Genomic DNA, 8,417 nt, shown 5'->3' with positions numbered 1-8,417 from the left:
AGAAAAATCTGTTTGTCTAATAACAAACAGCAGTTGATAGCCTTTGGCTTCAAGCATAAACAAAGCAATTTAGGATCCTGCCCAGTCATGTAAGAGTTTTTAGTAGGCTCATATCAGTCATTTGAGAGTTGTCCTAGCATTTTATAGACAACTCCACACTGTAATTGGCTTTGATAATCAAATTTATGCAGCTTTTAATGTGTGAGATATTGTGGACAGTATTAGTAAAAGACTTAATAAGTGGCTATGGTAAAAGCATATCTCATTAATTGTAATACTTTGTTCTGCATTGACAATATCCACTGATTGAGTAGTATTTAGTTGTTTAACTGGTCTACCGCATGCATGTAAATCAACTGTGATAGGATAAATTAATATGGTAAACAGCAATTATTGCCTTAACAAGATTATGGTACAATATTTGGGAAGCAAAATGTCTAGGCCGATAAAAAACAGAGTTCAGTAAAAATAACTTGGTAGAGGTTTCATTACAGATATGTTAGATTTAGAAAAAGAAATTTGTAGATCCCATTTAAGTGATTTTAAACATTTGGGAGCTCTATTTTTATTAATAGAGAAATAGTGAGAGGCTAATTGACAGTTTTCTCGAGGCAAAAGTTTCAACTGTAGTTGACTTTATCAAACAGGATCAACAAACGTACTTAAAACAGTAAATGTTAAGCTAAATTTGTCCATTTACGTTTTCTCTTTTCGTGGCTGGAAATTGGTTAAAGTTGTGCACATTCAGATTGACTAGATACAAAATAGCTGGCTCAGGGTAAAGTTGTAAGACCTTTGCTGCTTATCTGCTGTTGAAATCAGAAATTAATGAGAATTTTTTTCTCTGAGGGCAATGCCAAACTGTAGCAATTATTTAGTTTTTAAAGCACTTCATTAAGGGTGAAGAGGTCCGCAGTTGCAGACTCGAGTAGTACTTATGTTTTATAATTTGGCTTTCTCGAATAAAATTGAAAGCCAGAGATAAGTAAAAGTTTTAGCTAGAGGCCAACAAAGAGGACTCCACTATAATGTAACTGTTTTTTATAAGAAAGCATTTGAAATGTTTGATATAAAATGCCACGCAATTAGGGGGTGAAATAGCTTCTAGCCAGGTATAGATGGATAGCAAACATTAGTGTGTCAGGTGCCCTTAACCAAGCACTTGACAACTGCCACAAGTGCTTGTTTTTACTAGGCTATCCTGAGAACGACTGAGCACACGTGTTGAAGGGCACTTGACCAAAACAATATCAACAGCGCTATTTAAAGAATTCCTACTGAATAGACTAAATTGAGATGTATTTAAATTGTTCCCATGACATGGGATTGCAGGTGATTGCAGGTGTCAAAAGTAAAGTTGACTAGGAATATTTAAACTCATTAAGCGAGTTAATTATTGATTCGAAAACAAAACTCTTCTGTTAGCTTTTATTGTCTTATTTCTTAAGGAGTGAATCTAGGGTAAAGCAAGCAGTTTATCCTAATCAGTGTACACACAAGTAGAGTCAGGTAGCTGCTTAAGTGGCTCACAGATACAAATACTCTTGCTCGGGTAGATCATATCGTTACGCGTCTACGTGAAACATCAAACTAAGATAATATTTTATTATAAGCTTTGTTATTAGCATTTAAGTATAATTATTACAAGAGGTTTTTGTCGTGACCTTCAAGGTTGGTTGTAAATGGGTGCGAGCCTTACCCAAGGGCCTGAGAGTTGTCACTGTCTTCTTCCACTATAGAGCCTTTCTCCAAATCTGTGCTGTCTCTAAAATTGCTCGGTTCTATATTGTTTCAAAGGACATTATTATTACTGTCACTGTTGATTTTTCTCAGCTCTTCGCCTGGTAGTATATTGGTATCTGGTAAAATTCCCTTTCCTCAGATATCCAGTACTTTCTGCTATCCTCGCAGATCTCATCGGTTCAGAAAATTGTGCTATGTCTATCTTCTCCTTCCCATGCCCAACTTTTTTAATTCTTCTTTCAGATTTGCTACTGTCCCCAGTGCTCCAATCACAACAGGTATCACATTCACAGGTAGCTATTCTTATGAGTATTATTATTGTAAGTATTATTATTATTGTAAGTATTATTATTATTAATCTATTGTTATGATGATATTAAATGAGTTTTCAAAAAGCAGAGAAAAATCAAATAATTTTTTTTATCTCATTGTTTTTACAAAGAGACGTGAACTTATAGTATTATTTATAGAAGCGAGTGTCAAGTTGTTAATTCCTAGGTATTTGATAACTGGAGATGTTGAAAACATAAAAGCTAGTCTGACGATTTAGAAAGCGAGTTTATAAACCTAGAACAAAGTCATCTTGTATGTCACTCTTTTAGTCAGTCAGGCATGATGCTCGGAAAACCTACTGTTTTATACACAAGTTATAGTTTGACCACAGAGAAAATGCTGGAAACAAACTGGAGTTAACTCGAGACCTTCCGATGTTGTGTTGATGAGGTGAGGGGAAGATGAGTCACGCTGTCAATGAGCTCACCTTTCAGATGCATTCCCAGTTCATTACTGAATTGAAAGGTAGTGAACGTAGCTAAAAATAAAATTGTCACTATTACAATAGCGGTAGTTTTGCAAATAATAAATTTGCATATTTTTATTATTTCACTTCCACATTATAATAGCAGTACTTGATAAAGGAGGAATCATATTTGGAAATGCATCCCCATTTCCTAGCTGACATTTGTTCAGCTTGCCAGGTAATAGCCATGGTGCTAATAAAGGCCCTAATCACTCACTTAATCAGCGAAACTTGGAAACTGGTTTAGTTGTCGCACTTAATTGACAGTTAGGCGCCGATGTATACCAATAATTTACGCTAATTGCCTTGTTCGTTGTCTCACAATTTAGTAAGTTTTTATGTAATACTAGTAATTATTGATGCATTTAAAGCTGAATGCACACAAGTTCATATTCAGACAAATTTTTGGTCATATTTTGACTAGCCGATGAATTTCAAAAAACTTTTATGCTCTTATTTTGAGTTCGTTCAATTTGTAAACAATTATTCAGTCAAAACAGCCAGTCAAACCAAATCGAACATGGTTTCATTTTCTTACGTAGCATAAGCTAGCATGCGCTAACAACCAATAAAAATGGCAAACATACATGTACATACTTGAACATACATGTATCTCACACATCATATTAATTGGCAGAGTAGAGTGGGTCATGTGCTTTTTTGCGGAGAAAATTGACAGTCACGAGTTTCACTCGAAAGTGAACAACAGTTCATCAGCTAGTATACGGGCCACTCTTGACATTACCTTGGATAGTATCTGAAGGTCACACTCACCGATCAGGAGCAAATTTAGCATGAGTTTCTTACCGAGTAAGCATGAGGCTGGATGCAAAACTCTCCGATAAATATTCACGTTATTTTTAGAGCTTTTCATAATTTATTATTAAATTTTGCACACTGTCAAACAATAGCCTGTCTATTCATTATGCAAATTAGGCATTTGGTCGGGTTTGTATTGATATTTGATACAAAAGTAATAGTTTATATAACAAGTTACTGAAAGAAAATAATATGTAAATCCTATATTTTGTGACACGGAACATTACATCGCGCGCTTAATATTTTCCTCTCAATCTACAAACTAACCAGTGGCAACCGTTTGTAGAGTTTTCATGATTTATTGCTCTGAAAGATTGTTCCTCTGCAGCACAACAAAAATTATTTTTGGTTAGCAATGTCTTGCTCGAGTGCCAAATTGGCTTCCTCTGTGACAATAAATAAACAGAAATTAAACAGCTGACACCATAGTTTCAAATTATAGTTGGCAAGCTATAATTTGCGCTATATTAATCTGGGCAATGTGCCAATTTTACGAAACTTTGTATTGGCCAAAGGATTGCCATACATCACATATTCACTCCTGTTGTCATTCTTGTCTGTGAATTGTAAGAAAAAACCGCACTTGGGCTCCGATAGAAAAAGTCTTGACACTTTATCAATAAACTTGAAATGTATTGAGTCAAATATTATTGATAGGCGGTTATAATTATCTCCTCTCCTGTATTTCGTACCATCGACTTGCAATCTTTACAATTATAAGGCAAAAGTCAAAGCCACGCTAACAGCTTTGTGAAAAATATTGTCCTTTTTAGAAACCAAACCTAAATATTCAGGTTTGCAGCCTAGCACCCTGTACCGTCTCCACCACTCCATCACCTTGCTGCTACAAGGAATACTTGTGCACATAGTTATTACACATGACTGTCTCTCACTGTACACGAGGACCTGCCAGCATACTAGTGAATGTTAATGTTTAATATTTGCTTAACTTATTGCATTAAGAGTTGCATGCAATTGCTGTTGGCACAATATAACCATAATATAGCCAAGACAAGCATCTGCTGAAACAAGCACCTGCAAGAACCTTGTGTCGCTGGTCTTGAGACACAGATGTAGCAACTGACTTTAGTTCTTGTAACTTGTTAGTTGTGTCTGGTAGGTACTTCAGCCGATTGACATTATTAGTAAAGCATTCCATCATTAGATGAAAGTAACTCGGGTCAAATTTTAAAAGATTTTATCAGAACATATAGATATTTTGCTATCATTTAACATTTGGTTTGTAGTTTTAGGTGATCTGACTGCCAGAATGTTTTAAAATTAAAATCGACAAAACTTGATCACAGTTAAAATGCTCAGAAAAAAGACTTCTTCAAAAATGGTTTTCAATAGTCGCATTTTCTGTTTGTCTCTCTCGTTATGGCATCGGCTATCGCATTCAAGTTGTAATGTTACGCGTTTCTGTTGACATATATATAATATATATATTTTTATGTTGTATTTGCTCATAATTGTTGACAAAAAACTTCAAATATAGCCTCAGATACATAGCGATAGATTTTTCAAATGATTCAAAGATAGCTAGGCACAAATGTAAACATACTGTGCCGGTGTATGAGCATCGAATGCTGATGATACTGTATATTTATCATTTTAAACATTATGAGCAACTATTGACATCACTTTCAGGGAAGTCTGTGCATGGCGTTTTATTTTGAGCTCTACTCTGAGCTGCGATCAAGTTTCGTCAATTTCAATCTTGAAACATCTTGGCAGTCAGATTACCTAAATCAGCAAACAAATTCTCAAATGATAGAAAAATATCTATACCTTCAAAAGAAATCTTTCAAAATTTGGCGTGACCAGTTAAGCCTTAGTAAACAAAAATATTTTCTTTTGGGATCTTCAAAGCTTTTTTTTGCATTTTCAAAGCTCAATGTCTCGTGAAAGTGCGCAAGAGTATAGCTATGTCTTCTTTGCTTCGATCTTATCTGCCTTTGAATGAGCAGAGCCGTTCATCTTCAAGGATTATATTTGCAATATCTGATAAATACAGCGGATAGCAAATACAACTTTCCCAGCTAATTAGGAAAGTTGTGAGAAATTGATACATAGGTTTTCGTGTTCTTATAGATAGCGCCGTAGAATTGTTTATTTCTATGGGGGTAATAGAATCCGTGACACCAGCAACTGATAAGTGTGTGGCTGCCTAATCAGACCCTTTGACTAATAATATTAAAATATACATAGTCTACCTATGTTGGTATTTAGGATTGAAGAAGCTGCTAGAGTGATACTAACTTTCCCACACTCTGAGTAAAGAGCCCTCACTCACTCATGCTGTGTGAACAAACAGACCTATTTTAGATCTCCCTATCCTCGGTTAAAAGAGGAAAGAAGTTAGTCGAGCTTAGTGGTCTAGTATTTTGAGGTTATAAAATGCTGCCTATTTTTGATTTTTCAAACGGATCTACTTTAGAACTCCTTTTCCTTGGTTGTAACAGACTAAAATTTAAGTTGAGACATCTTGGTGAAATATAACTTGGTCTCTCGATTTATGATGCAGCGGTGAAAAGTAGTCAATTCGAGATTGCCAACTGCACATTATGATATTATCTCCGCCAGCCACTTTTTCACAATCGGTTAACAGATAGTTTGTCAGCTCAGTTTAAAAATGGCTGGCGAATCTCATTCATAATCGTTAATTATAGTTTGCATACTAAAAGAACAAATATATAGAAGGTCTGAGGCCAAATGCACTTGGATGACGCCGTAAACCCTGATATGGGTTCTTGTGTTTCAAACAAAAATAGGTTATGTCAATGATAATTTATACTAGCTTCTTAGCCAAAGGACGTATTTTTATGTCTTCCTCTTACAAAGATATGCTTTCGTAATATCCTACAATGCCAATGAGGCCTTGTTTGGTAACAAGAGCTTCACGCAAAAACTTTTAGTATTAATGTCAGGTTAAATAATCATTTTTACGGTGATAATTACACAATTTTTACACAATGCAGTTTAAAGGTCTTAAAACAATATTAAATTATATTTTCTTCCAAATTTAGCCATTTATAGCAAGTCTTAAGGAGCCTAAAGATTTTTAACAGAACGATTTAATATGTATATATATATATATATTAAATATATATGTATATATATATATTAAATATATACATGTATGTATATACATATTAAATATATATATATATATATATATTAAATATATAGGTATATATATTTAATATGTTTATATATATTAAATATATATGTATATATATTTAATATGTTTATACATGTATATACATATTAAATATACATGTATATATATTTAATATGTCTATATATACATATTAAATATATATACATTTTAAATATATGTGTATATATATTTAATATGTATATATATACATATTAAATATATATGTATATATATTTAATATGTTTATATATATATACATATTAACTAGAAATTCCTCTGTCATACAGCCTACGACCAAAGTGATAATGGAAAAAAGACAGGGTACTGCTGGTTGAGAAATGCAATATTAGCAGTCAAATGGCACTGCAGTGCAATAGAACTGCAATGGTAGCTGCAATGGTTGCTGAAATGTACTGGGTGTTATTATGGACAAAAGCAGCAATAGTGAAAGTAAAAGATATATGTTTATATCTCTCCCTGCAATAAGAGAAATGCAATATTAGAAGTGAATTGGCAAACTGCTGTGTAATATACGCAGTTTAAAAGTTGGTTGTGTTGAATGTAGAATGGTTTTGACAGCGATCTGTAACAGAAAGCAAGCATTAGCATTCACGTGTGTCTGGAAGTTTTCTGCAAATGGAGCAAAATAAAGAAATGTTCTTGTCATAAAGGGGAATTGTAGTTCGGCCCTAGCTTGTACATAAGATGTAAAGAAATTTGGCTAATGTTCTAAATAATTTAATGAAACCTTCAGTAATTGGATAAAAAACATAGGCTGATAAACTTTGTACCACATTTTCGTACCTGTAAATCAATATTGCAATGTCATAATGTTACGATTTACTGAAGGTAAAACAAACGGTCTACGTTTATTACAAAAACCTTCGGCAGTTGGGCAATGTCATAGACTGATGAAATGTGCACGTTTTTCTACTATCTGTCGCACGGCTTTATGGGCGTTTTGTTGGCCAGTCTTAATTTTGATTAAAGAGGCTTGTTAGGTTTTAATGGCAACTTTAGGCCCGATGAATCTTTCTAAGTATGTATCATCCAATCAGATGGGTAAGTTTTCGGATATTATCGACAATTTTCAAAGACTTGGTAACATATTTAAATAAGTGTATAGGTGTTTTGTATCATTAGTACACTTAAACGATTCCAAAGAAAAATGGTTAAATTATTTGATGGGATTTCGGTACAAGGGTTTGGGTATGGCTGTTAATGGATACTTTTCGGGAGTTGTGTGCACATATGCATTTATCATAAAGCTCCCAAACACACTCGCTTCGCTCGTGTTTGGTCGAGGGAATATATATGTATAAAAATATTTGATATGTATATATATACATATTAAATATATATGTATATATGTTTAATATATATATATACATATTAAATATATATGTATACACAATTTTGGTTTCTATGCTGCAGCTCCTAAGTTATTCATGCCCACAGATGCAGTCAACATTTTAGTGGTAATATTAATAGGCTAAAGGCGTCTTAATGAATATTTATTTTTGCTATATTTCCATAGACTCTTTGTCGCTTGTCCTCTCAATATAATTCATTTATGAATTTTAATCACTGATGTACTCCCTGCCATCTGCAACTGAGGGATGCTTAGACTGGAGAGGATGCAACGCGACAATGCTGACCAAGTTTGTTAGTCTTATTATGGCTGCCAGTGTTCTATTGTTAGATCAAGTCAGGCTATAAGAGTCGCTACTAGTAATACATGTAATCCTGCACCACCTGTGCATAGGTCGGGCTGAAATCGTCAACCCCTCTTACAATTACGGAGGTTTAACTAGACACCCTTACAGAACCAAAAATAACATATGTAAAAGCACTGCGCTATTCTAGCGATGCCCCAGGCAGCATCTAGATGGT

Source organism: Watersipora subatra, chromosome 9, assembly GCF_963576615.1.
Source record: "Watersipora subatra chromosome 9, tzWatSuba1.1, whole genome shotgun sequence".
In the NCBI taxonomy this organism is placed as follows: domain Eukaryota; kingdom Metazoa; phylum Bryozoa; class Gymnolaemata; order Cheilostomatida; family Watersiporidae; genus Watersipora; species Watersipora subatra.
Note: the sequence above shows the minus strand (reverse complement) of the source record.